Here is a 24,427-nt window from a genome sequence, read left to right on the forward strand (position 1 = left end):
TGACAGACCTGGTGGCGATGTCACTGTCGTTGTATCGACGCTGTTCCTCGCTGTTGGGGTTTCTCACAGGTGTAATGAGCCACGTGTGCAGGGGGTATCTCTTGTCCCCGAGGAGCCAGCCCTTAAGGCTGTTCAGTGCGTGGAAGAAGGCCGGGATGTTGGATTCCCTCAGAATGAATGAATCATGGCAGCTGCCAGGGAATCTGGCGCACACGTGAAGGAATCTTTTCCGGTGGTCACAAACGAGCTGAGTGTTGATGGAGTGATATCCCTTTCTGTTGATGAACAGTCCTGGCTCGTGTGGAGGTGCTCAGATTGCTATAGGCATGCAATCGATTGCAGCCGGTACCCATGGGAAGCCAGCCACAGAGTGGAAACCCACTGCCCTCTGCGTCTGGCTGAGGCTGTCCATGGGGAAGTTGATGTAGTGGGACGCTCTGCGAAACAAACCATCGGTGACCTGAATTATGTACTTCTGGGCGGATGACTGAGAGAGCCCGGTGATGTCCCCAGTGGCGCCCTGGAAGGATCCAGAGGCGAAGAAATTGAGGGCAGTGGTCACTTTTACTGCCACAGGCAATGCTATGCCACCAGGTCCGGCCGGGAGCAGCTTGGCATGAAGGAAGCTGCAGACCACCTGGCGACTCACTCTCAGCCTTCGTAGGCACTGCTCCTCACAGAGGTCCAGGAAGCTCAGCCTCAGTCTGTAGACCCTCTTATGAGGGTAGTACCTCCTGCGACATCGGCCCTCTGTTGTTGCCGTCCCTGCTCTTCTGAAGGTCCCTGTGGCACACCCCTGTGTTGTGGAGCTGCAAGTGGAGGAAATGCATGCTGTGCCAGCGGCAGATAGTGATGTACCTCCTCCTCGGATGTACTGGTGAATGAAGCCATTGCAACCGCCCATCCTGATGGTGTCAGTTTGAGGGGGTCCAAAAATTGGTAAATATGTGTAAACAGAAGAATTCTGAGTGTGAACCAAGAATTTTCAGTCTAAACCCAAAGATCTCCCAGCCAAAAGTTTGTCTGAGAGAACTGAGTGCCCTGCTGCAATAACTCACCTTTTACCCCCATCTGTCAAACAGGGATTTAAATGGCCAAATGGCCGCAACCCGCCTAGTTTCCCATTGCGAGCTTCACATAGCACGGGAAACACGTTGAGGCAGCGTTGAAATTGTTTCCCGGCATCAATAACAAGATTAATCACAATTCCAATGAGTTTAACTACTTTAATTCCTGCTTTAAATATCGTCCCGGCAACTTCCGGGTTCCTGAACCGCGCGCGCACCCTGATGGCTCTGGGTCGTGCGCTTTTTTCAGCGGGTTGGAGCCGGCATTCCTTCCCGCTCCAGAAATCCCCGATTTTGTTTGCCCCCCCCTCCCCCCCACAATGCACCCGGACTTTGAAGTTAAAATTGTGCCAATTCTATTGGTCATCACTCCTAAAACATTTATATCAAACAGCTCAGCGCCTGTCTCTCTTCTGGGGACATTTAACACATTAAAGGGTTTTAGTGGCTGTGTAACTTGTTGCTGCTGAGTTGTTTAAGTGACCAGCTCTGCACCAGGAACCTGTAGTTCATCTAATTTGTCTGATATTGTGGCTGCCAATCACGTAAAAGAGCTCGAATTCTGTGCAAATGTTAACATGACTCCATGATAATTACAGCTGATAATGCAATTATAGATTTTTAGTGAATCAAATCACTTCTATTCATTCCAAGTCCACAGAATTCCAATTGGCCAGCTCACTTCCTGTGTCAGCTGTGGCTCAGTTGGTAGTACTCTTACCTCTGAGTCAGACTGTTGTGGGTTCAAGTCCTCACTCCAGAGACTTGAGCACATAATCCAGGCTGACATTCCAGTGCAGTACTGAGGGAGTGCCGCACTGTTGGAGGTGCCGTCTTTTGGATGAGATGTTAAACCAAGGCCCCCTCTGCCCTCTCACGTGGATGTAAAAGATCCCATGGCAGTATTTGAAAAAGAGCAGGGGAGTTTTCCCCTGTGTCCCGGCCAATATTTATCCCTCAACCAACATCACTAAAACAGATTATCTGGTCATTATCACATTGCTGTTTGTGGGAGCTTGCTGTGCGCAAATTGGCTGCCGCGTTTTCTACATTACAACAGTGACTACACTTCAAAAGTACTTCATTGGCTGTAAAGCGCTTTGGGATGTCCTGAGGTTGTGAAAGGCGCTATATGAATGCAAGTCTTTCTTTCTTTTTCCTATTCATTCCCATTCTCCAGAATTTTAACAGACCAAGCCACTTTTTGTTCATTGCTATTGCGCAGAATTCCAGTAGACCAAAGTATATCGGGTTCATTTTATGAATGACCACATCACTCCCATAATATAAATTTTTAAATTCCATTTACTCCAATTAAATAAAATCCAAATGTATAAATTCACTTCTCACTTTCTTTCATTATCTAGCATTTTTGATCCAGTCACAATACTGAAATCCACAATCTAAACATGAAACAATCCTTATTTATCTATTTTCATTTCTATTTGCTATTGAGCACTGCGGGTTCAAGGCATGGCAGTCACCATTCATCAAATTCTTATTAAAGATGGTGCATCTCCCAGAGTGATGCTGACAGAGAAATGGAGGATATGATAGAAGTTTGTGAGGGACATGGTGCAAGATAGTGAAGTAAGTGATAGTTGCAAAGAATTTATTGATTTGGTTACTGGGTAAACTTGAGTCAATCAGGATAAGTGAATAGTGATTAAGTGTTTTTTTGTTGCGTAGCTGAAGTTTTGAAGTAATTAGCGTAAGTGGACAGTGGCAAAGTGTTCCTTGATCAGGAAAATCTCCTTGGGAAATTTGAGCCAATTAGAAAAACGTGATAGTTTTATTTGTGTGACACACTCATTTAAAGTGCAACACGTGCTGAATGCAAGATTTTTAATATATTGTTAATGGATCTCTATGCCATTGTCCATGGTGAATCAGAAGACGTACAGTTTTATAACGACAGTGGTGTTATACCATATGATGCAAAATGTATTGTTAGATGGTACATTTGATCTGCTGTGCCATTGCTCCGAAACAAAAATAAAATCAAACAGGTAGATTTTCCAGCTGCATCTCATTCTTAAGAATTCATCAAAGACTCACTTTTAACTTTCCCCAACTTACCAAGAATGCCGCAAGACAAACAATGAAATGGTCTCCACCTTAATTACGCAATTACTATTGCTCCTGGATTATTTTGGCCAGCAATTACATCTTAACTAGCAAGTTAATACAAATCTGATAATATTTCATCTGTATGTAAATATTGTAAGCGTTCACTTTAACAATCCAGAATTAATCTCCTAAATTCTTGCTAGTTATTTTCAGGATGGTCTGATTTTCTAGTGAAGCATCTCAGCATGTTTTACTCACAGCTATTATATTGCAGTCCTGTCAGTTCATGTAATCATTCCTTTCACAACTAATTCTAACCCAAAAAAATGTAAAATATGATGAGGCCACAAACGTGTTAACATTTAATAGGAGATAATGTATTAAAAATTTGCCTTTGATGTTGTCATTAGATAAAATTAACAAAAAAATTAACTCCAAGGATCATATCTAGCTGGCGGCCATTTCAGCAATCCTCCTTTGGGTCCTGGACTCAGCCAATAAATGTTTCAATTGGATCTCTAACTGGCTTCATGGCCCTGGTTTGTTCACTTCAGAAATGGCATAGTTCTATTGAGATTTACACAAACACATTCTGTGACATAATCTGACTGTTTCCAAATTGATGTTTCACATCTGTATGGAGGAAGGGCTGAATGGGATGTGATGCTTTTAATACATGTGTGGTTGTAGCAGAAAATAGATGGTTAGGGAGTGGTACATTCACTCCCCTAAAGAGACCAAGATACACAAATTATGGGAGGTTTTCTGGCAGAATAAGCCAATATAACTGCAACAGATCTGCAATAGCAACATTGAGTGTTACTATATTCAGAAATGTACATTGCTGCTTGTTGTGTTGTCATTTTAAATCAATTGGACAATGTTTCTTTGGCAGGGAAGGATTTAGCGATGGTGAGAATCAGAGAGTTTCTTTTCAGCTTCATTTCCAGAATATCCATCCCCTTCCTCTTGGCCCTGCTTCTTGACCTCTTACTCCCTTCCCGCAAGACTCTATAAACGTTTAATTGGTTCCAGTTGGCCTATGCTGTCAGCAGCAGGTTTTCAGTTTCTGTACTTCTAATGGCCTCACACTGAGTAGGGCACAGCCTGCTAATTGAGAGCTAAGCTGAAGAGGGAGGTGAAGCTATGAAAAGTGAAAAGCGCCCACTTATCAGTTCCTGCTTCCAAGGCGTGTCTGTGTCACTGGAGTTTTTCATCTACATTCCATTCCAGTTAAGTCTTCAGTGCCATTCAAAAACACTTCCAACCAATCCGCACTGTCCATTTCAGGCACAACCCAGACGTCCGGGTTTCCCAGACGTCCTTACGATTTTGACGTGAGGATGTATTTTTTTTCAGTTTGCTGTGCGACTGTCCGGCCTGATTGACAAGGAGACTAGCCAGGGAGAGGACGTGTTCAGGTAAGTCTGAAGCTAAGTCTTTGTTTGCATGGATGGTGGGGGGGGGGGGGGCATGGGTGGGCACAGGGGGTCATCAGTCATGGGGGGAGAGATCGGGGTCGGGGGTTCGTGATTGGGGTTCAGGATCGGGGGTCTGCGTTCAATGGGGGAGGAAATAGGGGTTGGGGGTCCACGATCATTGTGGGGGTGGAACGGGGTCGTGGTTCTGCGATCGAGGTCGGGGGTCCGCGATCGTTGTGGGGGGGGGGAAATCGGGGATCAGGGGTCCGCGATCACGGATCGGGGTCGGGGATCTGCGATCGCTGGGGAGGGGAAATCGGGAAATCGGGGTTGGGGTTCAGCGATCATTGGGGGGGGGTGGAGATCGGGGGCGGGAGTCCGCAATTGTTGGGGGGGTCGCTGCAGGTAGGCTTGTTGGGCCAGGGGGAAAGCACTCCTGCTCCACCGGGCCCACAAACTGTGCCAGAAAGGCACCTACCTGTTAGTCTCAGGCCTTCTCGTCTCCTTTCGTGTGCATGAAAGAGAAGGCCCGGGAATCCCAGCCCCCTGGGGTTAAAATCGGAAACTCTGGGAAAATGGAGGCCCGAAGCCTCCTTGAAAGATTTTAAGGCCCGCCCTGCCTCCTGGAAGCAGGTTGGTCACCCGCCAAAAATTAACAAAATGTTCCAAAGTGCTGTAGAGGAGGATCAGTGGAGACTGAGCAGGAAGTAAAGGAGAAGTTAAGTTTTGAGGAGGCTCTTGAAGGGCCACCATTCAATTAAATCATGGCTGATCTGCACCTCAACTCCATTTACCCACCTTTCATCCGAATCAATTGATACCCTTACCTAACAAAAATCTAGTGATCTCAGTCTTGAAAATTTCAATTGACCCAGCATTCATAGCCTTTTGAGGGAGAGAGTTCCAAATTTCCACTACCCTTTGTGTGAAAAGGTGCTTTGTGATTTAATTCCTAAATGGCCTAGCTCTAATTTTAATATTGTGCCCCCTTGTTCTGGATTTCCCCACCAGAGGAGAAATCGTTTCTCTGCATCTAACCTATTGAATGGAGGGAAAGAATGCATTGGTGCTGGGACGTAGGGCTAGAAAATATTACAAAGGTCAACAAGTCAATGTTGACAAGTGCAAACTGATGAAACTAGGGAAGCAGAATAAATATCAGAACTTAAAATAAATGGTGTTAGTTTACAGGATATGGTATGGTATGGGAATTGGTGGACAGATCATTGAAACTGCCGGTACAATGTGTGGCAGCAGTAAATAAGGCAAATTGGATCTTGGGTTTATATAATGCCTGAAATAGAACACAGGATGTATAACTGAACCCACACAGGGCATTGGTTCACCCCCATCTGGGGCACTGTGCCAGTTCTGGTCACCATTTTACAGGAAGGGCAGATTGGCACTGGAAAAGGTGCTGCAAAGTATTACCCATCTGATGCCTGGCATCAGACACCGGAGCTGTAAGTAGGGACTATAGAAGCTGAGCTTGTTTACACTAGAGACGAGAAGGCCATAATGAGATATTATTGAGGTATTCAAGATCCTTAAGGGTATCAACAAGTTGAACCCTGAGAAACTCTTTATCATCCAACTTCCGGGTCAGCCACACTGTAATGTTTTCTGGGATTAAAAACACACCTTAGGCAGCACACTGATTGTGGGGTAGCATTTCCTATGCTGCTGCAGTATTTTAAAGGTTGTAATAGCACCTTAAAGGGGTAGGCTTTTTTGGGGGAGGAGAAATTTACAACATTGATTTAGCTTCAATATTTGGATGGAGCAGGGAGGTGGGAGGTGAGTGTGAACTAGGTGCCCCAAAGCTAACTGGGGCTTCGATAGAAGTGTTTCTAGAACAAGTGAGACAGAGGAGGGTGGCAATTCTTAGCATCCCAAATCACAAACCAACAAGGAGAATGGCACAAATCATAAGACATGAGGTGGCTGAGCCTATAAGACCATAAATAAGAGACCATAAGAGATAGGAGGAGGAGTAGGCCATTCAGCCCCTCGAGCCTGCTCCGCCATTTAATGAGATCATGGCTGATCTGATTTTTACCTCAACTCCACTTTCCCGCCCTTTCCCCATATCTTTTGACTCCTTTGCTGATCAAAAATTTGTCTAACTCAGCCTTGAATGTATTCAATGACTTAGCCTCCACAGTTTTGTGGGGTAAAGAATTCCAAAGATTCACTATAAATGCTCAAACACCCAGAGGATGTGGATGCAAATGAGGAAAAAGTTTAGCGATATCACCAGAGTAGTCAAGGCAGGACTGCCTATTATCAACATATATGATAAGCAGGTGTGCAAAGTATGCTCTGGTAGTATTGGCAAGGACCTTTTCAGCTATGTTACGAGTCAGAGGGCTATTAAGGACTGTATAGGGCCGTTGAAGCATTCCTTAGGGCAGATTCCAATGAAATCCCAGGATATGGCAGAGGTTTTAAATGGCTACTTTGCATCAGTTTTCACTACAAAAGATAATGCCGGGTTACCAATAACATATCAAAAAGTTGATGCTAAAGTTGATACTCAAAGTGGATGCGGATATTGTTCCAGCTAAAAAAAGGGATCTCAAAATGGAATGCGCTGCATTCACCCAAGGGTGCTCAAAGAAATTAGGTTTGTGGTCATGAGCCTCTTGCTCATATATTTAACAGATCATCAGGATCTGGGATTGTTCCCATGGACTGGAGAGAGGCCCATGTGGAGCCAATATTTAAAAATGGCAGTAAGTTACAACCAGGAAATGACACACCCATTAGCTTGACTTTGGTCATAGGCAAGATGCTAGAAGGGATCGTTAGAGATACAATGTAAGACCACATTGACATAGAAGGGGTTATAAGAGAATCTCAACATGGCTTCTGGAGAAGGAGCTCAATCTCAAACTGGTTGAATTTTTTGAGGAAGTTACTAGGTTGGTGGATGTTAATAGCCCAGTCGATATTGTATACCTTGATTTTCAAAAAGCCTTTGACAAGGTGCCACACAAAAGGCTACAGTCTACAAAGATAAAATTCCTTCGACAAATCCAGGTAATTGTGACTAGCTGTAAAGCTGGGTTGTAAGGTAATGACAGGTGTAAGCTGTCCATCTGCGGTACAACCTCACCTGCTTGGTATCCTTTTCCTCCTATTTCTCTACAAAACAGAAATAGACAGGTATTTGCAATGGAATACCCACGGTCCAAATTTTAATGGGACAAAATTAAACTGGTACAAACACTTGTAAAGGGGGATTAAAAAAACAGCCCAAAAAGTCAACAAATATTTTTATACTGCACAATCCAAAAGTAACAATCCAAATTGCTGTGTCCCACTTTAAATTCTCACTGCTTTCAGGACAGAATTAGCCACGGCGAATGCTTGTTTGTGGTGGCATCTTCAAGGCCAAGCACAATCCCAGCGTGAAAAACAGGATATTACACAGCCCTCACTATCAGTGGTTAATATAGAGTTTTCATATGGAAACTAAACTCCCAGTTGCTTTCATCAGAAGCTTCTTGCAACCAAGTCTTGTCCAATTAGAACTATGTGTGATGCTATTATGGGCAGAGATCCAGCTGGTGAAATCTATGCCCCAATCCATTACAAGCTTGGAGAAAGGTGGCAGTGGTGATGGAGTGACATAAAAGCAGATCAGGCAATGTCCTGGAAGTTGTAGGAACAATGCCCCATAAAATTGCCCAAAGGGTTATCATGGAATCATAGACATTTATGGCGCAGGAGGCCGCCATTCGGCCCATTATGTCTGTGCCGGTTAAAAAGGAGCTATCCAGCCTAATCCCGCTTTCCAGCTCTTGGTCCGTAGCCTTGTGGGTTACGGCACTTCAAGAGCACATCCAAGCACTTTTTAAATGCGATGAGGGTTTCTGCCACTACCACCCTTCCAGGCAGTGAGTTCCAGACCCCCACCACCCTCTGGGTGAAAAAATTTCTCCTCGGCTCCCCTCTAATCCTTATACTAATTACTTTAAATCTATGCCCCCTGGTTATTGACCACTCTGCTAAGGGAAATAGGTCCTTCCTATCCACTCTATCTAGGCCCCTCATAATTTTATACACCTCAATTAAATCCCCCCTCAGCCTCCTCTGTTCCAAAGAAAGAGGTTGCCTTTGAGATTCATAAGGGAAACACCCTATAAACTGTCCGAAGATGCCCATACAATGGGCCAGATTTTGCTGTCAAAATAACGGTGAGGCTAATGGCGCTCATTGTTGTTTATGCGTAAATGGTACAGCAACTTGAGGAGCAGATGCACGTTTAAATGCCAATATCCAACAGTTGCTGTCCGAATTGTGCCGCTCCGCCGTTAGCTTCATGAAAACAGCATCTCGTTGTCTGCGTCACCATTGAAAGGAGTTGAACAGGATGGGACTGGATGTCAGTTTATGCTCTCTTTATTCCAAATGACAAAAATGGATTTTCCAAATCTGAGTACTTTTTCTCCTCTGCTTGTACAATGCCATTGGCCCCTGTCTGTGATTATAACTGTTCATGTCTGAGAATGATTATAACTCAGTTGATAAACTGTCATCTTTCGGGATCTTCTATACTGTAGCTAAGGGGCCTATTTTTGAACTATAGGAGTGGGTTTCCAGTTATTAGAGGCACAAACCCAGGTTGTGTCATTGCACCATCAATGTTTCAAATAAATGTAGCAATAGAGAGGCATGATTGATGTCAGCACAAGTGGCTAATGCCCTCCCACTTTCCCTGTACAGGTGGTGAACACTTCTCCATCATGACCCCGACAGACTTTTCCCACTGATCAGAGAAAAAACAGGTAATTTAAAAATCTTTGCAAAAAAAAGTGCTGGCTCAGTAAATGAAGATGCAGTCCATTAGAATGTATAATGTTGCTGCATGCGCAGTAAATGAAGGCATTTACTACTTGAAAGCACTCTAAAGTGCCTTAATGTCTGCATGTTGGGATATTGCCCCCATATAACCGAGTCTGCTATTTTCTTATTGGCACTAAACCAATTTAAAAACTGTTACACTCAGACAGTAGTTCACTGAGAATCTTACCCTGACTGATGCAAGGCGCTACTTCTCAGGTTCCCCATGTACATTTAACAAAGTGTTTCTCTGATTTATATTACTATCATCTTGAATCTCTCCCTATTTATGTAATTCTATCTCTCAAGTGTATAAATTTAAGGTCTTCATACTGTTTTACAGTGCCATCTCTCAGGTTACCTTGTGCATGTAGAATTGACAATTTAGCCCTATTCATGTAATGCTATATCTCAGGTTTCCCTGTCAGTATAGAACTGAGAGTCTTACCTGTGTATACAGAGTGTCATCTTTCAGTTCCCCCTATTATGAGTTGTATGTTTTGTCAAATCTCTCAATTGAAAAATAAATGCATTTTACGGAATACCTCAAGGCGCCATTTTGAGTCCAAGAGAAATATCTCGCACAGCAACTGACTGTTCAAATCGAATCATCACCACACAATAGATCACTGGTAGATAGAGGCCCTAATGTCTGTACTTGCAATCCCGATGTGGCAAAGAAGCAGTTCCAACATGTCAAGGAAATGGGTCCCCGCATACTAACAGAATCACTCGCCTTGTCGAAACAAAATCATTTGATCCAGGCCACATCAGGAACCTCATTACATGCACGTGGGGCAGGGTTGTGTTACATACCGCCGTGTTAACTGCTCGAGTAGCACCTAAAACTTGTGCTAGATTTTTATCTCCCCCCCCCCCCACCCCACCCTGCCCCACCCACCCATCCCACCAACACCCAGCTGTGGTCTAGGGCAACATGATAGAGGGAGTAGGGACAAGACATCATTCGCAATATTATGTACAGAGTATGAACAATTACATTTTAACAGATTTCCCCTCAACAGACTCCAACTCAACACTGTTCAGCACTGAAATGTATTCTCAGTGATCTCACAATTATTTTGGAATATATATGCATGTTTGTGTGTCCGTATATATTTTATCATTCCAATTTTCCCCCTTGAAGGTGGGAACTAATGCTGGGGTTGCACAAGCACTTATGCTTTCTGGTAGCCCTCCCATTCCTCGTGTGTAAGCTTAATGAACAAGTATTGGCAAGTTGTTTTTTTTTATTTGTTCATGGGATGTGGGCGTCGCTGGCAAGGCCAGCATTTATTGCCCATCCCTAATTGCCCTTGAGAAGGTGGTGGTGAACCGCCTTCTTGAACCGCTGTAGTCCGTGTGGTGAAGGTTCTCCCACAGTGCTGTTAGGAAGGGAGTTCCAGGACTTTGACCCAGCAACGATGGAGGAACGGCGATATATTTCCAAGTCGGGATGGTGTGTGACTTGGAGGGGAACATGCAGGTGGTGTTGTTCCCATGTGCCTGCTGCTCTTGTCCTTATAGGTGGTAGAGGTCGCGGGTTTGCGAGGTGCTGTGGAAGAAGCCTTGGTGAGTTGCTGCAGTGCATCCTGTGGATGGTACACACTGCAGCCACAGTGCGCCGGTGGTGAAGGGAGTGAATGTTTAGGGTGGTGGATAGGGTGCCAATCAAGCGGGCTGCTTTGTCCTGGATAGTGTCAAGCTTCTTGAGTGTTGTTGGAGCTGCACTCATCCAGGCAAGCGGAGGGTATTCCATCACACTCCTGACTTGTGCCTTGTAGATGGTGGAAAGGCTTTGGGGAGTCAGGAGGTGAGTCACTCGCCGCAGAATACCCAGTCTTTGACCTGCTCTTGTAGCCACAGTATTTATATGGCTGGTCCAGTTAAGTTTCTGGTAAATGGTGACCCCCAGGATGTTGATGGTGGGGGATTTGGCGATGGTAATGCCGTTGAATGTCAAGGGGAGGTGGTTAGACTCTTTCTTGTTGGAGATGGTCATTGCCTGGCACTTGTCTGGCGCAAATGTTACTTGCCACTTATCAGCCCAAGCCTGGCTGTTGTCCAGGTCTTGCTGCATGCGGGCTCGGACTGCTTCATTATTTGAGGGGTTGCGAATGGAACTGAACACTGTGCAATCATCAGCGAACATTCCCATTTCTGACCTTATGATGGAGGGAAGGTCATTGATGAAGCAGCTGAAGATGGTTGGGCCAAGGACACTGCCCTGAGGAACTCCTGCAGCAATGTCCTGGGACTCAGATGATTGGCCTCCAACAACCACCACCATCTTCCTTTGTGCTAGGTATGACTCCAGCCACTGGAGAGTTTTCCCCCTGATTCCCATTGACTTCAATTTTACTCTGGCTCTTTGGTGCCACACTCGGTCAAATGCTGCCTTGATGTCAAAGGCAGTCACTCTCACCTCACCTCTGGAATTCAGCTCTTTTATCCATGTTCGGACCAAGGCTGTAATGAGGTCTGGAGCCGAGTGGTCCTGGCGGAACCCAAACTGAGCATCAGTGAGCAGGTTATTGGTGAGTAAGTGCCGCTTGATAGCACTGTCGACGACACCTTCCATCACTTTGCTGATGATTGAGAGTAGACTGATGGGGTGGTAATTGGCTGGATTGGATTTGTCCTGCTTTTTGTGGACAGGACATACCTGGGCAATTTTCCACGTTGTCAGGTAGATGCCAGTGTTGTAGCTGTACTGGAACAGCTTGGCTGGAGGTGCAGCTAATTCTGGAGCACAAGTCTTCAGCACTACAGCTGGGATGTTGTCGGGGCCCATAGCCTTTGCTGTATCCAGTGCACTCAGCCGTTTCTTGATATCACGTGGAGTGAATCAAATTGGCTGAAGACTGGCTTCTGTGATGGTGGGGATCTCGGGAGGAGGCCGAGATGGATCATCCACTCGGCACTTCTAGGCTGAAGATGGTTGCAAACGCCTTGTCTTTTGCACTCACGTGCTGGACTCCGCCATCATTGAGGATGGGGATGTTTACAGAGTCTCCTCCTCCCGTTAGTTGTTTAATTGTCCACCACCATTCACGACTGGATGTGGCAGGACTGCAGAGCTTTGATCTGATCCGTTGGTTGTGGAATCACTTAGCTCTGTCTATAGCATGTTGCTTCCGCTGTTTAGCATGCATGTAGTCCTGAGTTGTCGCTTCACCAGGTTGGAACTTCATTTTTAGGTATGCCTGGTCCTGCTCCTGGCATGCTCTTCTACACTCCTCATTGAACCAGGGTTGATCCCCTGGCTTGTTGGTAATGGTACAATTCTGCTGCTGCTGATGGCCCACAGCACCGCATGAGCTGCTAGATCTGTTCTGATTCTATCCCATTTAGCACGGTGGTAGTGCCACACAACACGTTGGATGGTATCCTCAGTGCGAAGACCGGACTTAGTCTCCACGAGGACTCCTACCAATACTGTCATGGACAGATGCATTTGCGACAGGTAGATTGGTGAGGACAAGGTCAAGTAAGTTTTTCCCTCGTGTTGGTTCGCTCACCACCTGCTGCAGGCCCAGTCTGGCAGCTATGTCCTTCAGGACTCGGCCAGCAGTGGTGCTACCGAGCCACTCTTGGTGATGGACATTGATGTCCCCCACCCAGAGTACATTCTGTGCCCTTGCTGCCCTCAGTTCTTCCTCCAAGTGTTGTTCAACATGGAGGAGGACTGATTCATCAGCTGAGGGAGGGTGGTAGGTGGTAATCAGCAGGAGATTTCCTTGCCCATGTTTGACCTGATGCCATGAGATTTCATGGGGTCCAGAGTCAATGTTGAGGACTCCCAGGGCCACTCCCTCCTGACTGTACATCACTGTACCGCCACCTCTGGTCAGTCTGTCCTGCCGGTGGGACAGGACATACCCAGGGATGGTGATGGATGAATCTGGGATGTTGGCTGAAAGGTATGATTCTGTGAGTATGGCTATGTCAGGCTGTTGCTTGACTAGTCTGTGGGACAGCTGTCCCAATTTTGGCACAAGTCCCCAGATATTAGTGAGGAGGGCTTTGCAGGGTCGACTTGGCTTGGTTTGCCATTGTAGTGTCCGGTGCCTTGTGGTTCGTCTGGTTTTATTCTTATTATGACTTTTTTTAGTGAGATTTTACAACTGAGTGGCTTGCTAGGCCAGTTCAGAGGGCAAGTGAGAATCAACCACATTGCTGTGGGTCTGGAGTCACATATAGGCCAGACCGGGTAAGGACGGCAGGTTTCCTTCCCTGAAGGAGATTAGTGAACCAGATGGGTTTTTACGACAATCCGGTAGTTTCATGGCCACCATTGCTGATACTAGTATTTTAATTCCAGATTTTATTTAATTAATTGAATTTAAATTCCCCAGCTGCCATGGTGGGATTTGAATTCATGACTCATGATTATTAGTCCAAGCCTCTGGATTACTAGTCCAGTAACATAACCACTATGCTACCGTACCCGTTACCATTGTGGGAGGGGGTTAGCACAGCGCAATCTGACCCTGTCTTCACCCTATATCCACATATGCGTACTTTCCGGTAAAGGTCACTGGCTAACAATTCGGAGCATAAGCCAGGGCTGATTTTCTTTCCTTCCTTGTTCCAGGAGTGCTGAGGCCAATTATAACTGTTCCATTAACATCAGCATAGAATAGTGATCAAACCTGTAACTTTTCTGGTCTGCATGGCTGAGTATCACATAAAATGGTTGGAGGGTGTGTGAAAGAATGAAAATAAAATATATATGCATAATTTGTAGTTAAATCCATGATCAGGAAGGAAATTTGAAAATCTCCATTTAAATATCTTTCTCCATTTGAGGCCATTTTCTTATGGGCACACTTGTATTTCAGGAATGGTGATGCAATGGCCTGCAGGAAATGCATTTAAATGAAATAATGAATATGAATCCAGCTGCTTAATATGCAAACAGCCCATGAACTCCTGGCCATGTTTCTTCTAGTTTGAACATATCTTACATGTGAAGTTGTCAGACTATTAAACACACAGACTATTAAGAGCATAATCAGTGCTTGCTTCATGTCACCATCACTTAATATGTGCATCATTTCCCAAGGCAATTAACCTAAAATTCTCACCCTGTTGAAGGAGATTGAAGTTCCTGCAAAGTAGCTTTGTGGCAAACTAAAATTTATTAGACTCAACTTCTGTTTATTTTGTGGAACCATGATATAAACCAGATAGGAGTGAGTTTACTTGAGATGCCCCTACAGTCAACTATTGACATTTACAGTCAAGGCTCATACATGAAGGATTGGGTACGGGAGGGGTGCTGGCACTTTTTAGGAACCCAGGCTGATCTTTCCTCTCCCTTGTCCCGAGACATTGAGGCCAATTGTAGCATTCTCACTGTACAGACCAGAGTTTGGACATGCTCAGTGGCAGTGCATTCACCTCTGAAATACTGGGGGTGTTCTTTACAATCCCCTTTTCATATCATACTGTGAATCATGTGGCAATATTATTTACAATAGTATCTCATAGCGTTTAGTAATTAAATGTTTTTGAATCCCTTGATTTTACTATCGTGATTATAGGTTCAAACCCCACTTCAGAACTTGTGCACATAGCCTAGGCAAACACTGCAATGCAGTACTGAGGGAGTGCTGTAATATCCGAGATAGGACATTGAACAAAAGCCCTGTCTGTCTGTTTTGGTGATTCAGGTGGACATTAAAGATCCCATGGTATTATCTGAAGAGAGCAGGGAGCTCTCCTGGCCAACGTCCCTCCCTCAACCAAAATCACCATAAACAGCTTAACTGATCATTCACATCATTGCTGTTTTGGGATCTTGCCATGCACAAAATGGCTGCATTAGCTGAATTTCAAAGCAATTCATTGTATGTGAAGCGTTTTTGATTATGATACTATATACATGCAAGTTCTTCTTCTTGTTAGTGTAGTCACAGCACATCTCAAAGCCAAATACCCAATTTATACTTCCAAAGATATTCCAAAAGAAAATCAGTGTCCACAACTTTCTTGTCTGTGTCTCTCAATGTAAACCTTGCCAAACTCCGAACTCCTTGCATGAGAAATTATCCTTCAGAATTTTGATTGCATGCCAGCATGGGATTAGTGCTGCTGCAATGTAAATCAACTACAGATTACACAGCAAGCATCTCGCTCCTGGCTTTCCAGTGTTTCCATGACAACACATTTTGCAGCTACCACCTTATTAGCATCCACCCAAGTGGCAGTGCCATCTTTTGTCAATGGCAAATTCTTTCAAAAGAGGAATTCCTTTCAGGTAAGTTTGTATATAATCCAAGAAAACAATGTTCTATGGAGTTGTTTGGCAGAATTGATGTGTTAAGATTCTTTCAATAATAATTGCATCAAAATTATGTGTTTCCATCAAATAACCAAATACCACTTTCTATTTTTTTTGACACGGTACTTTTCTACCAATAGCAAGAAAGACCATCAAATGAAAACATATTTTCAATAATTCTGTTAAGTAGCATTGTTAGCCAGAAATTAAATCCATCGCCTCTGTATGGTGGTATGTGGAAATAGCAACAGTTTACCATTGTGGATAGTTATATCTTCATCCACAGAAGTTACACATGTACAGTCATCAGCGTCAAAGCAAAATTCTGCGCATCAAAAAGAAAGCTCACCTAGTGCTGTGTTTGTACATTACACCACTAAGAAATTCTGTACTTGGGGGATTCTGCGAGGTTGTGGCTGTGGCTTCTCCATTTGGAAAAGATAGATCATGCAACAGCAACACACACATTCTCTGCTGAGCAAACGCATGCCTAAATCGTATGTGCAATGTGCAGCTCGAAGTACAAAGTTTCACTTGTTTAAATGCACGATCAACTTCTGTCTCCCATGATTGTTTTTTGTAGATCTTCAGAAAATATACAGTACTCCTTATAGAATTTGAACAAAAAATTGATTGGAGATTGCACTCAAATATAAATTAGAGCAGCTAAAGTTGTAAACAGGGAAAATTGGAAGTTAACTGATACTTAGAACAGTGTTCCAGAAATATGCAGAACTAAACAGTGCTGATAACTTGCTCTCATCTTGTTGTGGGCAGGACATTTGATCCTGATGTTGTCAGTGCTTCAAAGACACTCCCTGGCTGGGGGTGTTGATGGATAGCTGCCCAGCATATCTTAGTATGCCCTGTAGATGCAACACAAGTTTTAGCTAGCAGCATGCTCTCATAATGGAATTGACATAAGATGCCAAATGTTTAGCAAAGGTTTACCAATTAAAATCTCCTTTATCACCCAGTGGTTTTCTGAAATGTCTGAAAAGCTGCCAGTGTGGGATTGCTTCTCTGATAAGCCTAACCGTGGGTTTCTACTATAGACTACAAATAAATATATAGTGGATTCGAGGATAGAATTTCAATGGATCAAACCCCTTCTAGTTCATTCCTACTGTGAATTGAGTGAATAGGAAGTGACTTTGCCCTTGGGTTTCCACACAGTAGGAGCGAACTAGAAGGGGTTTGGATCAATTAAAATTCAATACTTGTATCCACAATATATTTGTAGTGTTTAGTAGAAAACCATAGTTAGGCTTATAAACAAAGCAATCCCACACTGGCAGCTCTCCAGATGAATAAGAAAACCACTGGGTGATGAAGGAGCTCTGAATTGGTAAATCTTTGCTATACTTTGACATCTTATTCCACATTCACTTTCATTATGTGGAATCCCAACAGAAATCACTTCCCTTTCGCTCCCAATGTATAAAGTTCCAATGCAGCTAACCGTTTTCCCATCCATGCACATTCAGCACTTCCCATCATGAGCAGCCCAGAAGGTCATACTTGCACTCACAGTCATAACATTTCCAAGGTATTTGTGTATAGCATTGAAGACTTAATGTCCCTTTTATTTTCTTGGCTATTTAAATCAATTGCAATATTAACCTCACTGACCATATATCTTTTAAACAACCACTAGAGCAAATGTAAAAATTGATAAGCCGAGTAATACTCTGTAGGTTTTAAGAGCCATGCCTCCCGTGACTTTCCAGGGAAGTAGATGGAGGATGCCAGGAGATAGCTTACTATCTCCTTAAAGTAAAGTTTCCATCACTTTTTAAAAATTTTTAACAATTACAATGAATGCACTGGAAGAGGCAGCAATGGCCGTTAATTATTCAACTTTTGTAGGACATCCAATTGGAACATTTGAATACATCTGCAATAGGAGATACATTTAATTGTAGCATATCCAGTTCAATTTTATTCAATGAAGAGTTCAGACTAGAGGCCGTCATTTTCTTGAGACACAGGGGTACAATTCGGTGATTCAGTGATCCTGTGCTCCCAATGGGAAGCCAAGCTCAAAGGAAGCACAGGTCAGAGGTAGAGCTACAGCACAGTTGCCCAGTTCTCTGCCCTGTGCTCCCTTCAAGCACTAAATGAAACTGAAATGTAATAGTGCAGCTCTTCTGATTCTTCTTCCAAGCTGGAAATGCTATGAATTATGTTGACAAATGGAAACAACAGTCTTGGGTTCATTCTTTGTGTTTCAGATGCACCCAAGAAACATGTTTCTGAAGGATACAACGCAAGATGACCACTGTATACAGTCAAGGGGCTTTACTGCATTGAAGGATGATGCAGCAATACATTATTCTTTTCCCTGCATGTGAATATCAGACCCAGAAACCTGCAACTGCACCAAATCCCTCTCTTACAAAGTGGATGTGACAGGACAGGACCTCCTTCAAACAAAGCATATTTACAAAGTTTTCACACTCATATCAATGAGAGGAATATGGTGATAATTGCAATCCACTACAAGGCCCTTCCTTTTCTTTAGGATCACCACTATTATATTTTCATGGAATTTGGTGCATGGGTTTGGGGCTAGATTGGAGGATCTTTTTAAAATAAAACTTTCTGGAAAGCCCATTAGGGACTGATGCCTCAGAGGTTGGGAGGATGCAGATTTCTTTTACCTTAACAGACTCGTCCATCACCTCTTGCACTCACATTCCACTTTGAGGAGAAACAGGTGCTTCTTCAAAGAGTTTCACTCCAAAGTGTAAAGAATTTCATAAAATTCTTGAACTGTTTATTAATCTCCCCAGGCCAATGGGTACTTGTGAATCTTACTTTATTGATAGCAGGATTAGGTCCCTTGGATTCTTCCTTTTTCTGTGTTTAATACCAACAACAACATCTTGCATTTATATAGCGCCTTTAATACCGTAAAGCATTCCAAGGCACTTCACAGGACCGTTATCAAACAACATTTGACACCAAACCACATAAGGAGGTGACCAAAAGCTTAGTCAAAGAGGTAGGTTTTAAGGAGCGTCTTAAAGGAGGAGAGAGAGGTAGAGAGATGGAGAGGTTTAGGGAGGGAATTCCATACCTTGCTGCCTAGGCAGCTGAAGGCATGGCCGCCAATGGTGGAGCGATTAAGATCGAGGATGTGCAAGAGGCAAGAATTGGAGGAGCGCAGAGATTATAGGGCTGGAGGTTATAGAGATAGGGAGAGACGAGGCCATGGAGGGATTTGAAAACAAGGATGGGAATTTTAAAATTGAGTTGCTCCCGGACTGGGAGCCAATGTAGATCAGCAAGCACAGAGGTGATGGGTGAACTGGACATGGAGCAAGTTAGGATACAGGCAGCAGATCTCAAGTTTATGGAAGGTGGAAAATGGGAGGCTGTCCAGGAGATCATTGAAATAGTCAAGTATAGAGGTAACAAAGGCATGGATGAGGGTTTCAGCAGCATATGAGCTAGGGCAGGGCCGTAGACGAGAAATGTTATGGAGGTAGAAGTAGGCGGCCTTGGTGATGGAGCGGATATGTGGTCCGAAGCTCATCTCAGGATCAAATAGGACGCCAAGGCTGCAAATGGTCTCGTTCAGCCTCAGACAACGGCCAGGGAGGGGGATGGAGACGGTGGCTAGGGAACGGTGTTTGAGGCAGGGATCGAAGACAATGCCTTTGGTCTTCCCAATATTTAGTTGGAGGAATTTTTTACTCATCCAGCACTGGATGTCGGACAAGCCGTGTGACAAATTAGAGACAGTGGAGGGGTTGAGAGAGGTGGTGGTGAGGTAGAGCTGGGTGTCGTCAGCGTACATGTGGAACCTGATGTGTTTTCGGATAATGTCTCTGAGGTGCAGCATGTAGAAGATGCAGCATGCAGCATGCAGCATGCAGCATGCAGGAGGGGGCCAAGGATAGATCCTTGTGCGACTCCAGAGGTAATGGTGCGGGAGTGGGAACAGAAGCCATTGCAGGTGATTTTCTGGCTACGACTGGATAGATAAGAATGGAACCAGGCGACTGCAGTCCCACCCAACTGGATGATGGAGGAGAGGCATTGGAGGAGGATAGTGTGGTCAACCGTGACAAGGGCTGCAGACAGGTCGAGAAGGACGAGGAGGGATAGTTTACCATCGTCACAGTCATATACTCACTTCCATGTTCATACTGGCAGCAATATCCTTCCTATGTGGAAACATGGCTTGCACTAATAAGGAAATTAAGGGACATATTATCCTCGTCTTCAAGAGTTGTTTATCCTGCTTTTCCTAGATTTCAATGGTTTTCATTCAAAATGGAGGCTGGGCAAGATTTTCCTGCCGTTGATTTTATGAAACACATGGTCAGCAGCGGAAACAGCAGAAAACTGGCCACTTGCGACACATCAATTAAATGCTCTTTTCACATTTCTGAAGAAGCTAATTAACAATTAAATATGCAACCGACAAAAGTGTTGGATATTGCAGTTAAGGAATATGCAAACTTGTGCATAAATGGCTCTGCAAAAATGTAGAAAATGCTGATTTACTCACAACGGCCATTCTTTCTAAAATGTCGGAAGAGTGTTCTCTCAGTTTAAAGAGACACTGTTCCTCGAACAGCAGGATACACACAACCTGTCAAAATACAGACCACTCAACAAACCAAATGATTCACATGTTGTAGTTTAATAATTTTAAATCTTCACCTATAAGTGTAATGCAGGAGGAGGATGGTGTGGTCGACCACGCCAAAGGCTGTAAGGAGGTTGAGGATGATGAGCAGATGCTGTTGTTGCTAACTTTGGTCAGGGCCGTTTCAGTGCAGTGTTAAGAGCAGAAACCTATTAAGACAATTCAAACAGAGAGTTATGGGAAGAAGGCACAGTTCTGAGAGGCGACAACATGCTCCAGGACCGGAGAGGAAAGGAAGATTGGGCAATAGTTTGCAAGGACAGAGGAGTCAAGGGTGGTTTTTTTTTTTGAAGAGGGGGGTGTTGAAAGGTAGGAGATGGTAAATGAGGAGAGGGAACCATTCACTATGTCAGCTAGCATGGGGGCCAGGAAGGAAAGTTGAGTGGTCAGCAGTTTAAAACTGGGAATGGAGTCAAGGGAGCAGGAGGTAGGGCTCGTGGATGATATGAACTCAGAGAAATCATGGCGAGAGATGGGATCAAAGCGAGAGTGATGTGGGTTCAGGGCTAGGCCGGGGGGAGCAGCAGAGGCAGCTGAACAGATGGTCTCAGTCTTGGTGACGAAGAAGTCTATGAGCTCCTCACACTTGTTGTTGGTGGTGAAGATGGAGGGGATAGGGGAGACGGGTTTAAGGAGATGGTTAGTAATGGAGAAAAAAAGCCTGGGAATATCTTTGCTCTCAAGGGTGATCTTGCAACAGTGGGCAGTTTGGACAGAGGAGAATAAGGGCCACTTGCGCTGGATTTGGATTGGAACAGATGGCTAAACCAGTTGTGTACCAGATATGTTCAAGTCTGCAACCCTTGGATTTGAGGGGGTGAAGATGGGGGCCATATCAATGGGCAATGACTGGGATGGGAGATAATAATGACTTAGCTAGGGACAAGGGCATCAAAGCTAGAGGTGAAGGAGTGGCTGAGCAAATTGACAGCTGCAGAGTATCGTGGTGAATGAAGGGGCAAAGACTAGGTAGTTTGAAAGTGCACTTGTAAGTGACTGGTGGTGGGGGGGGAGGGGTGAAGAGTTTTTTCCAGGGGCATATGCAGAAGGAAGTGGGGTTGGAAGAAGGTAGGGGGCTCTGGGTAGTGAGGGATACAAAGAAGTGGTCAAAGATGCCTTGTCAATCAAGACCGTGGGAGGGAGGCCGCAGGAGATAGCAAGGTTGAGGGAGTGGCTATGAATAGGGGCAAGACAGTTTATATGGAGGGAGTGATTTTGGAAGGACAGGAGAGCAGTGAAAATCATAAGAAAGAGAGCTAGGGGAGCTAAAATGGAGATTGAAATTACTGAGAACAAGAAGTTGCTCAGTGCAGAGGCTGAGGGAGGAAAGAAAGTAGGATATCTCAAGGAGAAACTCAGGGTGGGATTTGAGGAGCGGTGGAACAAAATGAGGTGCTTGAGGAAGGAGAAGAGATGATGGGGGAAAGACAAAGGTGTGGATTGACGATAAGAGCCACCAGGGCGATTTGGGTGGGACAGGTGGTGGAAACTATAGCGAAGTTGAGAGGTTTCAGCACAAGTCAAGGCGTCAACACACATGAGCGATTTTCAATCAAAGCCGGGGATGCCAGTGGAATCATCTGCCATAAGGCCACGGATAACATGGGCCTTGTTCAAAAGAGAACAGGCATTTTGTGGAAGAGGAACAGTGATTGTTAATTCTCTGGTGATCGAGAAGGGAAGGAGTTTATTGATATTAACCCCAACGGGCGCGTTGGCGGGGGGAGGTGGGCAGTGAGAGTGCAGGATGGGGCAGTTCAGGTTACTGCTTGTAAGGAAGGAGGCAGCAATGAGCGCCTCGATATGCCCTTCGGAGAATACTAAGAGAGGCACGGGGATAAGCTGTGGATTTATCCAAATGGGATTCAACCCTGGAACGGCGGCAGGAAGGTAGGAAGGAAGAGGAGTAGTGATGAGTTAGGATAGGGATTGGTTGGAAAGTACCTGAGAGGGGAGAAATTACAGGTGACATGTCTGGGTGACAGGAAGGGGGGAGACAAGAGAGAAGGGCCTGAGAAGGGCCAAAAATAGGAGAAAGAAATAATGGGCTTGGGTTCAGAGTAGCAGCAGCTAAAATGCACGCCCAGAGGCAATTCATGTTACATTGGCATTGTAGAGATTAGGAGAGTTATGGCCTGATTATAAACAGAGAAGAGAGAAGGGACAATATGAAAAGAGTTAAAATCTTAGGCCCTGTTGTGGGATGAAGTTGCCTTCTACACAGCGTGGACTCAGCTTGCAGCATTCATGAATCAAGCTTCAGAAACAGTTGTGGAGAGGATGTGTATCCAAGAGCTGTTTGAGAGGCTTTGTATCAGCGGGTGCGCTGGTGGAGTTTGTCCAGTGGAATCAGAGTGCCGAGGAGGAGCGAAGATTCAACCATGAGCCAGCAGAGGTTGTTCAGCTCGCTGGGGCTGCCCTCACTTGGTTTCACTTATACAATCATAGCCAGCAACAACTTCTCTTCCCCCCCCCACCCCCCTCTCCCCAACACTGTTACCTCCAGGGACCCCCAGGAATCCATCCTTGCCCCCCACCCTTTCCTCAGCTACATGCTGCCCCTTGGCTACATCATCCACAGACATGGGTCAGACCCCTCTCGACTCTTTCGTTGCCTGTATGTTATCAGATTGCTCATCTGATATCCAGTCTCGGATAGCTGCAATTTCCTCCCGCTAAAATTTGGGATAACTGAAGCCATTGGCCTCGATATTTACGGGGAGATTGTGGGGGAGTCCGGATATGGCCGAGGAACCTGGCAAGACCGGGGATGCGGAGGTCCTGCCGAATTTAACGGCAAGACCTCATTAGCATTTTTCTCTTCCATTTCCCGCCCGGCAGCCGGCCAGATTGACAGGCTGACCAACTGCTGGGCGGGGAAACCAGCGGAAGGACCAGTGGAGATGGTCACGGGCAATTACGGGGGTGGGGGTGGGATTGTCTGCGATCGGCGGCACGGAGAGGGAGGCGGCTGTAGGGGGAGGGAGGGGAGGTCGCCAATCGTGGCAGGAGGAGAAAGAGGCCGCGATCAGCAGAGGGGAGGTTGAAGGCTTCCACGGAAGATGGGGGGGGGCGGGGGGGGAGAGCTCTCCTGCTCCTCCCGGCCCACAAGGAGTGCTGAAAATGGCACTTACCTTGCGGAGCTGGCAGTTCCCGCCTCCCCTTCACTGCTGGGTTTCTCAACCCCTGGGAAACCCACGCAGCAACAGGCAATTTTAAATCAGGCTCCCAATTGCCTGATTTAAATATATTTGATGAGGTGTCCCACCTCTCCAAGGTGAGACACTCGGATGCCACGAAACCCACCAACATAAAAAAAATTGGCAACAGGCACGTACGCGGTGAGTTGGGGGCGCGTTTCCCGTTCTTTCGTTTTTAACCACCCCCCGACCCTCTCCCGCCCATCGTGAGGGGGTTAATATCGGTCCCTGCCATAAATGCTACTTCATTGCCATTGATTCCATCCCCCTACCTGGCCATTGTCCCAGGATGAACCAGAATGTTCGTAACCTCGGCATCCTGTTCGGTCCCAGGCTGAACTTCCGATCCCATATCCTGTCCATCAAAAAGACCGCCTACTTCGACTTCCACCTCCGTCCCTTCTTCAGCCATTCTGCCGCTGAAACCCTCATCCATGCCTTTATCGCTGCCAGAGTTGTCTATTCCAGTGCTCGACTGACTAGCCTCCCATCCTCCACTCTTGGTAAACTTCAGCTCATCCATAATTCTCATCCTCATAGTTAAACCCCTTCATGACCTCACCCCTCCCAATCTCTGTAACCCCCCCAGCTCCATTACCCACAGGCTCTCTGTTCCTACAACTCCTCTGACTCTGACCCCTTGTGCAAACCCCTTTCCCATTGTTTACCACTGCTAGCCTTTCCTTTAGCTGCCTAGGCCCCCTGCTCTGGAATTCCCTACCTAAACCCATCTGCCGCTCTACTTCCTTCTCCTCCTTAAAATCTATCTCTTTGACCAAGCTTTCGGTTACCCCATCTTCTTTGGCTCAGCATCCATTTTTTTGATTATGCCTCTGTGAAGCTTCTTGGCACATTTATCTATGTTAAAG

General features: G+C 45.3%; 1 long non-coding RNA gene across 1 annotated transcript; it reads left to right on the top strand.

Annotated features, from left to right (window-relative positions):
• The first annotated feature begins 4,437 nt into the window (after positions 1-4,437).
• On the top strand, positions 4,438-18,431 carry LOC137332162 (uncharacterized). Its single transcript, XR_010965605.1, has 3 exons — positions 4,438-4,558; positions 9,290-9,351; positions 17,930-18,431. It is a non-coding gene; the product is annotated as an uncharacterized lncRNA (long non-coding RNA).
• Positions 18,432-24,427: the final 5,996 nt, after the last annotated feature.

Source organism: Heptranchias perlo, chromosome 14 (genome assembly GCF_035084215.1).
Source record: "Heptranchias perlo isolate sHepPer1 chromosome 14, sHepPer1.hap1, whole genome shotgun sequence".
Taxonomy (NCBI): domain Eukaryota; kingdom Metazoa; phylum Chordata; class Chondrichthyes; order Hexanchiformes; family Hexanchidae; genus Heptranchias; species Heptranchias perlo.